At 37.5% G+C, this 16,659-nt stretch overlaps 1 pseudogene; it reads left to right on the top strand.

The window, feature by feature from the left end:
* Window positions 1-323: 323 nt before the first annotated feature.
* LOC108451717 (terpene synthase 10-like) lies at window positions 324-15,801 on the top strand (annotated as a pseudogene).
* The last annotated feature ends 858 nt before the right edge of the window (window positions 15,802-16,659 follow it).

The following is a 16,659-nucleotide window of genomic DNA, read 5'->3' as shown; positions in this document are numbered from 1 at the left end:
TGTTTAAATTAATAATAAAAATAAAAATAAAATCGAGGAGACAAAAAGTAAAAAGAAAAATAAAAGCATGTGAATAATATTTTTAATAAAAATATAATTTATTTAAAAAACAAAGGCACTAACAAACCTATATTATTTTTATCTTCCGAAGTGTACCGTATAAAATGTCTTATCATTGAATTTAATATTTTTTTTATCTATTAAGGTTTGTTAATGCATGTATCAACAAAAATTACTTCTATATATACAACTTTGCATTGTTTCAATACATTCTCCATACCAAGTGATAACGATCTATTAAGCAGTAGGTTGAAGTTTCAGAAATGGCTTTTTGCCTATTAAGTTCATTCCCGATGTGTAGTTTCTCCATACACTCAAAATTGAAAAGCTTCTCATACAATGGGTCAACCTTTCGTAACTTAACTATTTTTTCTGCCTCACAGAGTGATGTTATAAACAAAACCTCCATTGAAGACGACAAAAAAATTAGACGATCGGCTAATTATCATCGTCCTATTTGGGATTATGATTATGTTCAGTCACTCAGAGATGATTTTGTACAAGTATATTTCACATTCTTTGTGCATATATACATGGCAGCTGAAACTATTTTTGTTTTTCTTTTCCTATTTTTCCATAATAAAACTAAATTTGGAGAAAGCTAAAAAACACTTGTTCTGACTTGTGTGCATAGGATGAATCATACAATGAACGAGCAAGTAAATTGCAGGAAGAAGTGAGGATGATGCTTGGAAATATGGTGGATTACTTGGAGAAACTTGAGCTTATTGATACGTTACAAAAACTTGGCTTGTCCTATCATTTTCAATCTGAAATAAACAATACTTTGAAGAATATAAGTACTGATCGCACCGGTACTGTTGCATGGAAAAAAGACAATTTATATGCTACAGCTCTTGAATTTAGACTGCTTAGACAACATGGGTATAAGGTGGATCAAGGTAAAAACAAATATTAAAAAATTGGATGTATCAATTTTTATATCTAATTTAATGATACTTAATAACATTGAATTATTTTCATCCACTAGATGTTTTCACTTGCTTCATGGATGATGTTGGAAACATTAAATCAGGCCTAAATTGTTAAGCATTGGCCTGCAATGCAACATATGGCCAGCAAGACAGCAAGCAGACCAGCAGTGAAGCAGAACAGAATGCAGCAACCAGCTTAGGACCATTTTTTGTTCTTTTTGTTCCAATGTAACCAACTTTAGTTTGTTTGTAATTTGTAATCTAAGTTAGTAGGATTTTTGATGTAATGGATGTAATGGCTGATACATCAGCTTGCTTTAATTTAAAATTTAACTTGTATTAGTTGATTATTAGTGGGAGTAGGTGAATCATTAGGTAATGGTCATTTGACTTGTTAACTTTGTATATATTTTTCGTTATCAATCAATGAAGATTGTTGCTGATTTTGTTCCAACAAATGGTATCAAGAGCCATAATTCTTTGAGGGCCTTCTCTTGTTGGTTGTTGTTTGTTTGTGAAATCAAGCTTAAGAAAGTAGGAAACCGAAGCTGTTGAACTTGTTGCAGCAGGATGAGCTTCACACCACCTCCACCTCCTGTGTTCACTGGTGAGAACTACCACATTTGGGTGGTAAAAATGAAGACCTATCTTCAAGCACACGATTTGTGGAGTGTAGTGGAGAATGCTGCCGAGCCACCTCCATTGAGAGCCAATCCCACCGTTGCTCAGATGAGACTGCATGCTGAGGAGACTGCCAAGAAGCCTAAAGCCATGGCCTGTTTGTAGAATGGAGTGTCTGATGTGATCTTCACTCGCATTATGGCATGTGATTCACCTAAGCAAGCTTGGGACAAGTTGAAGGAGGAATTTATGGGGTCTGAGAAGACTAGACAGCAACAACTAATTAATCTGAGGAGAGACTTCGAGAATCTCAAGATGAAAGATACTGAGACCATTAAGCAGTATGCTGATAGAATAATGGCTATAGTGAACAATATAAGGTTGCTTGGAGTAGACTTTGCTGAAAGTAAAGTGGTTGAGAAGGTTATCACCACACTTCCTGAGAGATTCGAGTCTAAGATATCCTCATTGGAGGGCTCGAGAGACCTCACAACCATTTCTCTATCAGAATTGGTGAACTCACTTTATGCTTTGGAGCAGAGAAGGGCTAATAGACAGGAAGAACACTCTGAGGGAGCCTTCCAAGCAAAGGCCAAAGAGAGCTCCAGTGCAAATCAAAAAGGCAAGAAGCCTTGGAATGACAGGAAGGACAAATTCAGAAAGGATTCAAATAAGAGGAGCTATCCACCATGCACTCATTGCAAAAAAACCACACATTCAGGAAGAAACTGTTGGAGAAGACCAGATGTTCAATGCTGGAAATGCAAGCAATATGGTCATGTTGAGAAAATTTGTAGGAACAAAGGTAAAGCACCAGTACGCAACAAGATCAGGCACGTCCTGCTGAGGATCAATAAGCTCAGGAGGAACATGTTTTCAGTGCATCTTCTCTTGTAACTACAAGCAAAGGCAAATGTAGTTAGCTTGTAGATAGTGGCTGCTCACATCACATGGCTGCTGATGTGAACTTGTTTAAGGAGCTTGACAAGAGTTTTAGCTCAAGGATCAGAATTGGTAATGGGAGCTTAATTGAAGCTAAAGGCAAAGGTGATGTGTTGATCAACTCAAGCTCTGGCAACAAGCTGATAACTGATATGTTGTATGTGCCCGATATAGACCAAAACCTGCTAAGTGTTGGTCAGCTAGTTGAAAAAGGCTATTCTTTGTTCTTTAGAAGTGATTCTTGTGTTATTGAAGATTCACTTGGTCAGGAAGTTGTCATTGTACCCATGGCAGACAAGTGTTTCATGTTGGATGTTAGTCAGCTTGAAAAGAGGGCATATTTAAGCCAGAGTGACAATGCTAGCCTATGGCACAAGAGGCTAGGGCATGCCAACTTCAGGTCACTTAATTTGCTGCATAAGCTTGCTTTGGCAGAGGATATGACCAAGGTTGAGCCACTTGAAGGTGTTTGTGATGTCTGTCAACTTGGCAAGCAAGCTAGACTTCCTTTTCCAGTTGATCAAGTATGGAGAGCTCGAGAGAAGCTTGAGCTAGTGTATTCTGACATTTGTGGCCCAATGAAGACCCCTTCACTAAATGGGAGTAAGTACTTTGTACTTTTTATTGATGATTTGACCAGATTCTGTTGGGTTTTCTTCTTGAAACAGAAGTCTGATATGTTTGAAGCTTTTGGAAAGTTCAAAGCTATGGTTGAAAACCAAACAGGTTGTAGGATCAAGACATTAAGAACAGATAATAGGGCTGAGTATCTGTCTGATAGATTCAAGATGCTATGTGAACAGGCTGGGATACATCATCAGCTAACCACAGTGTACACTCCTTAGCAAAATGGAGTGTGTGAAAGGAAGAATAGGATAGTAATGGATATGGCCAGGTGCTTGCTGTTCCAAAGCAAGCTTCTAAACTCATTTTGGGCAGAGGCTGTCAAATGCTCGGTGTACTTGCTTAACAGGCTCCCAACACATGCTGTCAAGGATAAGATATCCTTTGAAGCATGGTATGGACTCAAACCATCTGTCTCTCATTTGAAAGTCTTTGGATGTGTGTGCTATGTCCTTGTACCTGCAGAAAGAAGGACCAAGCTTGAGAAGAGGTCTGTTCTCTGTATTTTTATGGGCTATAGCAGTGACAAGAAAGGCTATAGAGTCTATGATCCTTCAACAAGGAAAATTTTGGTAAGTAGAGACATCAGATTTGATGAAAAGAATATTTGGAACTGGGATGGTTTGAATGCAAGTCAGTTTGAAGAGGATTCGGCTGAAGGCAACTTAGAGCTAATTGAAAGTGAGTCTAGTAATGGAAATGTTGATGACCTTCCTATGAGAGGTACTAGGTCCATTACTGATGTTTATCAGAGATGCAATGTGGCCATGTGGAGCCTTCAAGCTATGAAGAAGCAGCTAGGGATATGAATTGGAAGAAAGCTATGGAGGCAGAAATGGACATGATTCAAAAGAATCAGACTTGGGACTTGGTTGAGAGATCAGAAAAGAAGGTTATTGGAGTTAGATGGGTCTTTAAAGCAAAATTCAATGCTGATGTCTCATTGAACAAACACAAGGCAAGATTGGTGGTTAAGGGGTATTGCCAGCAGTATGGAGTTGATTTTGAAGAGACCTTTGCCCCAGTTGCAAGGATGGACACCATCGAGCTACTGTTTTCTTTGGCTGCACAGAAGAAATAGAAGATACATCAACTTGATGTTAAGTCAGCCTTCTTAAATGTTTTTCTCAAGGAGGAGATTTACATAGAGCAGCCCGATGGCTTCCAAGTCCAAGGACAAGAAGACAAGGTCTATAGGCTGAAAAAGGCTCTGTATGGGCTGAAACAAGCACCTAGAGCATGGTATGATAGGGTAGATGCTTACCTGACTAAGCTCGGGTTTGAGAAAAGCCTGAGTGAGCCAACCCTCTATGTGAAAAAATCCAAGGATGAGACATTGCTGATTGTTTCGATTTATGTCGATGACTTACTAGTGACTGGAAGCAAGGATGTTCTGGTTAATGAGTTCAAAGCACAGATGCAAGAGATATTTGATATGACTGATTTGGGGATCATGACCTACTTCCTTGGTATGGAAGTGAACCAAACTGATCGAGGGATTTTCATCAGCCAACATGCATTCGCTCTGAAGATACCTAACAAGTTTAGCATGTAAAATTGCAAGCCTGTAAACACACCTATGGCTCAAGGAGAGAAGCTGTCAAGCATTGGTGATCATGTAAGGGTCAATGAGAAGGAGTATAAGAGTTTAATAGGTTACTTGCTCTATTTGACAGCAACCAGACCTGACTTGATACATGCTGTAAGTTTGTTGGCAAGGTTTATGCATTGTTGTAATGTAGTGCATTTCAGGGCTGCCAAGAGGGTGCTGAGATACATTAAAGGAACTTTGAGGCTTGGTATGTTGTTTAAGAAAGAAAAGGAGCTGAAGCTGATTGGTTATTCAGATAGCGATTGGGCTGGTTGTATTGATGATATGAAAAGCACATCAGGGTACTTTTTCACCCTTGGCTCGAGTGTGTTTTGCTGGTGTTCAAAGAAGCAACAGATCGTCTTGAATCTCATGTAGAAGCGTAATACATAGCAAAGATCGCAATAAATCAAGTCATTTGGCTTAGGAAGTTGCTATATGATCTCAATGAAGAGCAACTTGAGCCTACTGAAATTAAGGTTGACAATTAATCAGCAGTGGCTATTGCTAAAAATCCTGTCTTCTATGGCAAGATTAAGCATTTTAAAATCAAATTTCATTTTGTTAGAGAGGCTGAGCAGACAGGAGAAGTTAGCCTTGTTCATTGCAGCTCACAAGACCAATTGGCTGATATTTAGACTAAGCCACTTTGTACTGCAAGGTTTGTGAATTTAAGAAACAAGATTGGTATGTGTTGCATACAGTCCAAGGAGGAGTGTTAAGCATTGGCTCGCAATGCAACATATGGCAAGAAGACAAGAAGGCAGACCAAAGAAGGAAGGTAATCGAATGCAAAGAACCAAACTTAGGACCATTTTTTGTTCTTTTTGTTCCAATGTAACCAACTTTAGTTTGTTTGTAATTTGTAATCTAAGTTAGTAGGATTTTTGATGTAATGGATGTAATGGCTGATACATCAGCTTGCTTTAGTTTAAAATTTAACTTGTGTTAGTTGATTATTAGTGGGAGTAGATGAATCATTAGGTAATGGTCATTTTGACTTGTTAACTTTCTATATATTTTTCATTATCAATCAATGAAGATTGCTGCTGATTTTGTTCCAACATAAATCAAGATTTCAAGGGACTGCTCAACCTGTATGAGGCTTCATACCTCTTATTAGAAGGTGAAACAATGCTAGAGAATACAAGAGAGTTAGCAGTTAAACTTCTAAAACAATATTTGAAGGAGAACAATGATGATCAATATCTTCGGATGCTTGTGGATCATGCCTTTGAGCTTCTTGTACATTGAAGGATGGCAAGGTTGGAAGCCAGATGGTTCATAGATGTGTATGAGAAAAATAAGGACAAAAATCCCATTATTTTAGAGCTTGCTATATTGGATTACAACATAGTCTAATCGATGCACTTCGAAGATTTTAGATATGCTTCAACATAAGTATGGCTACTACATACTAGTTCAAAATTAACTCGTATATGCTTCAGCATAAGTATGATTTTGGTTTTTTTTTTACTTGTATTATTTAGATGGTGGAAGGAACTTGGTCTTGGCGAAAGGCTTGAATTTGCTAGAGATAGGTTGATGTCAAACTTTTTATGGAGTGCGGGAATGATAATTACTCCTCAGGATAGGAAAAGTAGAAGAAATCAAACAAAGCTTAATTCTCTATTAACATGTATGGATGATCTCTATGATGTTTATGTCACCTTAGATGAGTTGGAACTCTTCACAGATGTTCTTGAGAGGTTTGCCCATATGATTCTATCTACTCTTGATAATTCTTACCAAAGCTTAGTATGCTTTAATATATATGTTGTGTAATTTCAGATGGGATATAAATGCAATACAGAGACTTCCAAACTATATGAAGATATATTACCATGCCCTTTACAATTTCGTAAATGAAAAGGCTTTTGACACTCTTAAGGAACAAGGGATAGATGTCATTCCCTTCATCAAGAAACTGGTATTAAACCAATTTATAGTCTTTCTCTTGGTTTTCTCATTAGCTCTTTCTGATTTTTTTTATTCATTCAGTAGACAGATCTTTGTAAAGCATATTTGTTGGAAGCAAAATGGTATTGCACTGGATATACGCCAACCCTGCAAGAGTACATTGATAACGCTTGGATTTCAATAGCAGGTACTGTAATGCTTGGTCATCCCTATTTGGCAACTGATCATATAACGGAAAAGAGATTGCACAACATTCTAGAATGTTACCCCGGTATAATATATCAGGCCTCCATAATTGTATGATTAGTAAATGATGTTGGTGTTAAACACACTTTAACCGGATGAAGTAAGAACTTCAATCTGGACTTTAACAGCAACGTATTTTACCCAGATAAATAATGAAGGAAAAATGCTTGGAATTTAAGCTTTGAGCTACTGCTAGGAATGAAGAACAAAATTTTGAAGACAAAGAAAATGGAGCATATGAAAAGAAAATCTGATGATTTCATTCAAAAAGAAACTTTAGCTAAAGCCATTACATATACCAGACATTGGCTGGTCAAAAACAATAAATTCATCACCTAAACATTACCTAACTCCACTAGTTACATTGGGACTAGGTGATTTTGCTTGCAAACATAAACAAAGCTGGTGATCAGCCCTATTACCATCGAATTACATCAAACATAAACTAAACTAAGTTCAAAATGAACTAGAACACAAAATATGGACAAACATGAAAACTGAAACAGTAGTATGGTTCTTCATCTGGTTAGCTCATATTTTAACCGGATAACTTATGCTTTATGATCAACACCTTATCTGCATGAGTTGCATATCCACCTTTGTTGCTGCATGTGCAGACATGGGAACTAACTTCAACACTCCTCCTTAGTTTCCATGCTTGTAACACCTAGCTGATTTCTCAGTTTTATAAACCTTGACACACCAAGAGCCTTTGTGAAGATATCAGCAACCTGTTCCTCTGAATTGCAATGAATCAGCTCTACCTCTCGAGCTTGTTCCATCTCCCTTATCACATGTAACTTGATGCTGAAGTGCTTCGTTCTACCATGGAAGACAGGATTCTTTGCAATTGCAACAGCAGACTTGTTATCACAAAAGATCTCTGTTGCCTCCCTTTGATGTAGGTTAAGATCAGCTAGAATTTTTCTAAGCCAAATGGCTTAATTTACAGCATTGGCAGCTGCAACATATTCAGCTTCTGCTGTTGATTGAGCCACCATTGATTGTTTCCTTGAGCTCCAAAAAAACATGGTTGAGCCAAGGGTAAAAGCATATCCAGAGGTGCTTTTCATATCATCACTTGAACCAGCCCAGTCATTATCAGTATAGCCTTTCAACTTCAAGCTTTCAGCTTTGTTGAATAACACACCATAGTCAAGAGTGCCTTTGATGTACCTTAGCACTCTCTTTGCTGCTTGAAAATGCTGGACATTACAGCAATGCATAAACCTTGATAACATACTCACAGCAAATAAGATATCTAGCCTAGTTGCTGTCAAATATAACAAGCAGCCAACTAGGCTTCTATAGATAGACTCATTGACTGGTTCATGATCTCCTTAGCTTGACAGTTTCATTCCAACAGCAATAGGAGTGCTTGTTGGCTTACAATTCTCCATTGAGAACTTGGACAAAACCTTCAAGGCAAATGTTCTCTGTCCCAAGAAGATTTTTCCTTCTGTTTGGCGCACCTCCATTCCCAAAAAGTATATCATTAGCCCCAAGTCAGACATTTCAAACATGTCCTTCATTTTGGCTTTGAATTCAGCCAATATGTCTTGATCTCCTCCAGTCACCAAAAGGTCATCGACATAGAGGGATACAATAAGCTGTATTTCAGCTTTATTCTTATTGACATATAGTGTTGGCTCACGAACACTTCTGTTAAATCCCAAACTGACCAAGTAACTGTCAATTCGAGCATACCAGGCTCTAGGAGCTTGTTTCAGGCCATATAATGCCTTCTTAAGCCTGTACACCCTTTGTTCTTTGCCAGACACAACGAAGCCTTGAGGCTGATCAATGTAGATCTCTTCTTCAAGGAAGCCATTTAGGAATGCAGACTTCACATCAAGCTGGTGGATTTTCCACTGCATTTGAGCTGCCAAGGCAACCAGTAGCCTAATGGCGTCTAGCCTGGCTACTGGTGCAAATGTTTCCAGGTAGTCCAGGCCATATTTCTAGCTGAATCCTTTGACTACAAGCCTGGATTTCAGTTTGTTCAAGCTCCCATCAGTATTTTTCTTGGCTCGATAACCCATTTTACTCCAATAACCTTTCTCTTGGCTGGTCTAGAAACCAATTCCCATGTCTGGTTCTTCTCAATCATGGTAATTTCATCAAACATTGCCTGTTTTCAGCCTTCATCAGCTTCAGCTTCTTCAAAACTGCATGGCTCCATTATGGCAACTTGAGCTCTTTCATAAATTTCAGCCAAAGGTCTAGTGCCTCTGACTGGCATGTCATCAATGTCCATTTCAGGACTAATTTGATTAGGTTCAAGATGATCAACCATCGCCTCTTGTAAATGACCTCCGCTCATTCTTCTCCCAATTCCAACATCCTTTTTCATCGAAGATCATATCTCTGCTTACTTGAATTTTGTTTGTTAAAGGATCCAAAATCCTATAGCCCTTTTTGACCATACTATACCCGGCTAAAATACCAGGAATAGCTCTTTTGGACAACTTATCCCTCTTTACAGCTGGTATTTGGCTGTAACATAGGCAACCAAAGACTTTCATATGAGCCAATGATGGCTTGAACCCAAACCAGGCCTCAAAAGGTGTCTTGTGAGCAAGTGCTTTGGTTGGAAGCCTATTCTGAATGTAGACAGCAGTATTGACAGCTTCAGCCCACATAGTCTTGAGCAAATTCTTTTCAAACAATAAACCTCTGGTCATATCCATCAAGCTCCTATTCTTCCTTTCACTTACACCATTTTGTTGAGGTGTATAAGTGTTAGTGAGCTGGTGTTTAATACCTGCTTCATTACAAAAGGTATTAAACCCAAATGAAGTATACTCTATTCCATTATCAGACCTAAGGGTCTTAAGTTTACAGCCTGTTTCAGTTTTTGCTGCAGCTTTAAATTTCTGGAATATTGAAAGTACTTCATACTTATTCCGGAAAAAGTATGCCCAACAATACCTGGAGTAATCATCAATAAATAAAATAAAGTATCTGCTTCGATTCAATGATTTAGTCTTCATGGGGCCACACATATCTGTGTGTACAAGCTACAGCTTTTTAGAGGCTCTCCATGCTTGATTGGTAGGAAATGGCAATCTTGCTTGTTTTCCCAATTGACAGACCTCACATACCTCTTCTTCCTCAACAGAGTTGGTGAACTTTTCAACCAAGTCTTCACTGATCATCTGAGTCATTGATCTGAAGTTGGCATGCCCAAGCCTTTGGTGCCAAAGCTTGGAATCTTCTGTAGAATCAATGCAGGCTGAGTGTAGGTCACTTGGCCAGCTGACTTCAAAGCATTTATCGGTCATAGTGACTGACATGAACTTGGATCCACTTGGATCACTTATCTGGCATTCTTCACCTTTGAACACAACAGAATAACCTTTCTCAAGCAATTGAGCAATGCTGAGAAGATTTCTGTCAATCTCAGGTACTAGCAGCACATTTGAAATGACTTTATTGCCTGTAGGAGTGCATATCACCACATCTCCTTTTCCTTCAGTGTAACGCCCCAATTTTCGGGAATCCTGTGAATGTTGGCATAGGTTTAATTATGTTAGTGGGCCTCTAGAAGGCCCAAGCTTAAGATAGAACCCGGCAATTTTAGTTAATTTTTGTTCCATAAGAAAAAGGGGGTAAAATGATGAAATAGGACCTATGTGAAAATGTTTGAAAATGTTATAGGCTAAATTGAAGTGGCCAAATAAATAGGAGTGCAAAATAGGAGGATTTGCATGACAAACCTCCCATTTTACATGAAGTGGCCAGCCATCATGTTGTTGTAGACAAAATGTACACTTGATATCCATAATTTATGGTACAAATTGATACAAATTGATAATAGGTTAGGTAAATGTTCCATGATAATGGGTTAGGTAAATGTTTCATGATAATAGGTTAGGTAAATGTTCCATGATAATGGGTTAGGTAAATGTTTCATGATAATGGGTTAGGTAAATGTTTCATGATAAGAATATCATGTCTTTTGTATTAAAGAATTAAATGGATGAAATATGAAGTTTTATTAAAAGAAAAAGGGGTGAAAAGAACAAAGTTTTGTCCATCTTTGTTCATCATAGCTGAAAGTTAGAGAAGAGAAAAGAGAGGAGAAAGCTCTTGAGTATTTGGTCATTAGGAGGAGGAAAATTGAAGGTAAGTTCTTGGTACCTTGCTTCTATTTTGAGGTTCATGAGTTCTTCTTGATTCTACCTTAACTCTTGAAGTATATTTTTATTTTTAGTTGTGTTGTGAGCATTTAGTCATGAATTAAAATGAAGGAAATGGTTGTTGTTTCATGTTCTTTTGATGAAAAATGGAAGATAGGTGAAGTTGAGCCAAACAAATGAGCATACATGTGCCTTAGATGCTAAAGGAAAAATCGGCTAACATGTTGTGCTTTAAAATGATGAAATGGAGATTATGCTTAAGTAAAATCATAGATATGTGATGATTGATTGGTGATATACATGTTTAAATAACATGCATGCAAGATAGGTGTATGAAAGAGTGATTTGGTAATAAATCTGCTTGGGACAGCAGCAGTAACGTGACTTTGGAAAATCACCATAAATTGTGGGAGATGAATTAGAAGCTTAATAAATTATGTAATTAAATCTTAATGAGTCTAGTTTCAAATGAAATAAACTAGAACATATTTTGAATTCTGTACAGTGAGAAATTTGATTCGTAATGAAGAGTGGTCAGATTAGTCAAACAGTGAAACATGGGAAACTTTGAGAAAATTCTGGTATTGATTGGCTAAACCAAAAATTCTGAAAATTTTATGGATAGAAGATATATGAGTCAATTTTAGGAAAATTAACGGCACTTGATTTGGAGTTTCGTAGCTCTAGTTATAAATGATTTAGTGATTGTTGCTCGAAAGACAGCTTGCAGTGAAATTATGATTATGTGGTAAACATTGACAAAAATTTGTTAATGAGTTGCTTATTGATTTCTTATAAGCTTACTATGATCTGTAGGTGTGGTTGGCCGAATATTGTAAGGGGTTAATACGTAGTTCATATTTGAATAGTTAGATTAACGTGTTAGTAATCCAATTGTAGGCGGTTCGTGTGTGGATCTCGTCAGCATATCGTCGCAAAAGCAGGTGTAACTAACACCCTCTTTCTTAGTCTGGATCGGCAAAAGTCGAAAAGTCAAATATCGAAAACGGTATTTTGTAGATTTGCGAAGTGTGCGAATGCTCGTGAGGTAAATCGATTAATGTTTTTGGTAAGCTGCAATGTTTGACCGCAAAGTGCATGATTTCGTGCCCTCGATATTTTTGGGCTTAATAGGCCAAAATTGAATGATGGGCCAACGGTCCAATTCGATAAGAACCCTCGATACGTGATTCTGTTAGCACGTGAAAAATAGGAATATGCATGAAAAACCCTAAAATAGATAAATTACTGAAATACCTTTAAAAGTGGAAAATTTACAGTTTTACCCTTAGGAGATAAATTACCGAAATACCCCTAGGGTTAAATTGACTTAAATGCATGTTTGACTGTTGTTATTTACTGCATGCCATGTTATTATCTGATGCATGGGATTGGAATATTGACGGAGGAAGTACTGAAAGTGGCTTGTTCACGTCGGAGGCTTTGCCTCAATTTATTGTTAATCGAGGCAAAGGCAGAATCGTGGAGTGTTAAATGGGTGGGTTGAGCTATTCCCACATGGAGTGTATGGCTGGTACGGTGGAGTGTAGTGGTTGGTGGGTTGAGTAGTCTCCCAAATGGGCTTGCATATGTTTACTGATGTTGCATGTATTTTGAAATGGGCCTATGGGCCATACTGTTATCTGAATAATGGGCTAAGGCCCAGTTTATTGTAATTTGAAAAGGGCTCTGGCCCAGTACCACTGTTGCTTGAATGGGCTTAGGCTCAATAGGCTTGAGCTGACTTGGGCTTTGAATGGGTTTTCCTTACACACTGAGTTTCCCCAAACTCACCCTTTTATTTTCATCCACGCAGAAATCCCCAACCATAGTGGGCTTGGAGTCGTGAGGGAATTTGAGTGGCCACCCGCTCGAAAGTTTGATTTTCTTCGTGAACTGGACATCCTTTTATTTACGTTTGAAGTTTTGGGTTTTAAATGCAATAAGGCCGCTTAATTATTTTTGATGGTTTTAATATGTATTACTAAGATAGGTATTACTTATTTTAAATGTTGAAATTGGATAGCTTTAGGGCGCGTTTTCAAAAACAACAATTGATTTCAAAATAACACGACAACAAGCAAAGCTTCTGCAATGAAAGTATTTTCCAAAATTAATTACTTTTCCTAAAAATGACTTAATCAAATCGGTTTCCTAGAAATATCCATGACGTTAAGGTGTGGCAATGGCGGTATGCATGTCTAGGATTGGATCCGAAAGGAGCTTGGTACTTAAGCAGTCCGATGGACTCACCACCTCTTTTCCGGTTTCCTACCTGGTGCACAGCTTCCATTCACTTTAACCCTTAATGAATTAATCTTTTGAACATCAAGTACGATTTTCTAGACTTAGAATGGAATTTTTTTTTTACGTTTTTGATGTGGCATGCCGGATCCGGCCATAACTTCTGGGCCGGGTTTGGGGTGCTACATTCAGCATTTATGAACTATCCATTACCAACTTTCACTTTGGTCTTGCAGCTTCTATCCAAAGTCTTAAAGATGGTTGTATCAGGTGACATGTGGTTAGTGTAGCTACTGTCCAACAACCAGCCTTTTGAACCTTTTTTCTGGCCAGCTGAGCATGAAACAGCAAAGACCTGCTCTTCATAATCACTACTGTCTTCAGCCACTCGAACTACTTCATTCTTGTGTTGTAGTTGGTTTTGGCCAGGTCTGCCTTTTTCTTTGCAGACCCTTTCAACATGGCCCTTCTTCTTGCAGTGTTGACACACAGCATCTGGCCTGAACTAGCATCTGGCCTCTAGATGACCAAGTTTTTTACAAAATCTACAGAGTCGATCTTCTCCTCTTGCAGCATCAGGCTTAGGCCTGTTTTTTCAGTTCTTCTTGCCTTTATAGGCTGAGGAACTTGAAGCAGACTTGGTTTTAGCTTGGAAAGCACCCTCTTGGTGCTCCTCCATCCTGCTAGCTGTCCTTTGCTCCTGAGCATAAAGGGCATTTATGAGCTCAGTTAAGAAGATGCTTGTTAGGTCTCTTGAATACTCTGAGGAGGATATTTTTGCTTCATACCTTTCTGGTAAGGTAGAGAGCACTTTCTCCACAATCCTTGCCTCATCAAATTGCTCACCAAGGAGCCTTATACTGTTAACTACAGCCATGATCCTGTCAGAGTATTGCTTCACTGTCTCTTCTTCCTTCATATTGAGATTTTCAAAGTCTCTTCTCAAGTTTAGTAACTGCTGCTGCCTTGTTCTTTCAGTGCATTGGAACTCCTCCTTAAGTTTGTCCCAGGCTTGTTTTGGTGTTTCACAAGCCATGATTCTAGTAAAAATTACATTAGAAACACAGTTCTGAATGCATGACATGGCCTTGTGCTTTTTACTTTTTTCTTCAGAGTATTGCTTCATTTGAGCCACTGTTGGATTTGCTCTCAATGGTTCTGGTTCAACATCTGAGTTAACTACCTCCCATAGATCAAATGCCTGGAGGTAGGTTCTCATCTTGACTACCCAAATGTGATATCCTTCTCCATTGAAAACTGGAGGTGCAGCTGGTGAGAAGGTTGATGAAGCCATCAGTATGTGATCCAACTATAACAGGTCCACTAAGATAAGGGCTCTAGATACCAATTGTTAGTGTTAGACACACTTTAACCGGATGAAGTAAGAACTTCAATCTAGACTTTAATAGCAACGTATTTTACTCGAATAAAGAATGAAAGAAAAATGTTGGAATTCAAGCTTTGAGCTACTGCCAGGAATGAAGAAAAGAATTTTGAAGACAAAGAAAATGGAGCATATGGAAAGAAAATCTGATGATTTCATTCAAAAAGAAACTTTGGCTCAAAGCCATTACATATACCAGATATTGGCTGGTCAAAAACAATAAATTTATCACCTAAACATTACCTAACTCCACTAGTTACATTGGGACTAGGTGATTTTGCTTGCAAACATAAACAAAGCTGGTGATCAGCCCTATCACCATCAAATTACATCAAACATAAACTAAACTAAGTTCAAAATGAACCAGAACACAAAATATGGACTAAACAAACTAAACCATGAAAACTAAAACAGTAGCATGGTTCTTCATCTGGTTAGCTCATATTTTAACCGGATAACTTATGCTTTGTGATCAACACCTTATCTGCATGAGCTGCATATCCACCTTTGTTGCTGCATGTGCAGACATGGGAACTAACTTCAACAAATGATTTAGCGACAACATCAGTAAGCAATATATACAGTAGTAAACTTGAAATTTCCAGTAATTAATTATTCTAATAGTGATATCCTTGCCTCTTTTTTTTTTGTCTAGTATAAGCTAAAAAGAGGTGATGTTCCTAAATCAATCCTATGTTGTATGAACGAAAGTGGAGCATCTGAAGAAGAAGCTCGTGAGCACATGTGGAAGTTAATTGGCGCAGCATGAAAAAAGATGAATGAAGATCAAATGACTATATCTCCTCTCCCTCGAAAGTTTATTGAAATGAATATGAACCATGCTAGAGTGTCTTTAATGATATACCAAAAAGACGATGGTTTTGGTATTGAAGATAATGAAATTTAGGATTAAGTGTTATCATTATTTGTCCACCCAATATTTTTGCCCAAATGAATAAGAACATTGGAATTATTTCCATATTGGGCCAAAAAATTGTTAGATTTTAATGTAGTGTTCCAAATTTCATTTTATGTTTTAGCATGGTGCACAATAAACTTATGGTAATGTAAGGACTCTCCTACTTCATGTTATTCTCCTTTTCTTTTGATGGTCCTTCTTCTCTCCCTATCCTATTCTTCTATTGTGTTTGACTCCTTTAAACCTTTGCTTAAAAAATAAGTACCAAACATACCACATGACCAAGAAATTTTTTTTTATGTAATTTTATTAATTTATTCTTAGCTTTTAAATTATATTTTAATAAATAATAAAATAATTTTATATAATTTTAAAATTTTACTTAAAGTATTAATATAAATGATTTGACATCAACTATTAAAGCAATCGATTTAAGAACAAAAATTAAAGACGTTACAAATTTTGATTATTCATGTGTTAGTTATTAATGATTAGAAAAAGATGATGTAACATCTACCATATGTTAAATGCTATTTTCACTATGTTTAACACGCCATCTATCCGTATAGTATTATTATTTTTAAAAATATTTTTCCCTAAATTTTAAACTATATTTTTTATCACTCTATCTTTAAAAATATTTAGACCCATGACGATCTTCGACCAAAAAATCTCTAACCGAAACTGACGGAATTGCAAATAAATTGAGCCAATAGTCCTCTGTATTAGCACATTTAGCCAGGTGATCTGCAACCCCATTTTGATCTCTCGAAATATGTTAGACACGAACCTCCCATCTTCATCGCAACAATTAATGTAATAACCTTAATTCCACTAAACTACTGCTCATTCAAAGCATCCTCAACAACCATACGCTCCTTAACAATATGAGAATCACCCTCCATAAGAGTTTTCTCTGGGGTCCTTTCAAGTTCACAAACCAACCCTTTCATTACCGATTTCAACTCAACCGAATCATGCAAATGATTCCCTATCATCTCATCCGATGGTCTCCCTTGCTGTCCAGAAAT

The sequence above is a fragment of the Gossypium arboreum genome, chromosome 5 (genome assembly GCF_025698485.1).
Source record: "Gossypium arboreum isolate Shixiya-1 chromosome 5, ASM2569848v2, whole genome shotgun sequence".
In the NCBI taxonomy this organism is placed as follows: Eukaryota; Viridiplantae; Streptophyta; class Magnoliopsida; order Malvales; family Malvaceae; genus Gossypium; species Gossypium arboreum.
The sequence above is the reverse complement of the archived record's forward strand: the minus strand, read 5'-3'. Positions and strand labels throughout refer to the sequence as shown.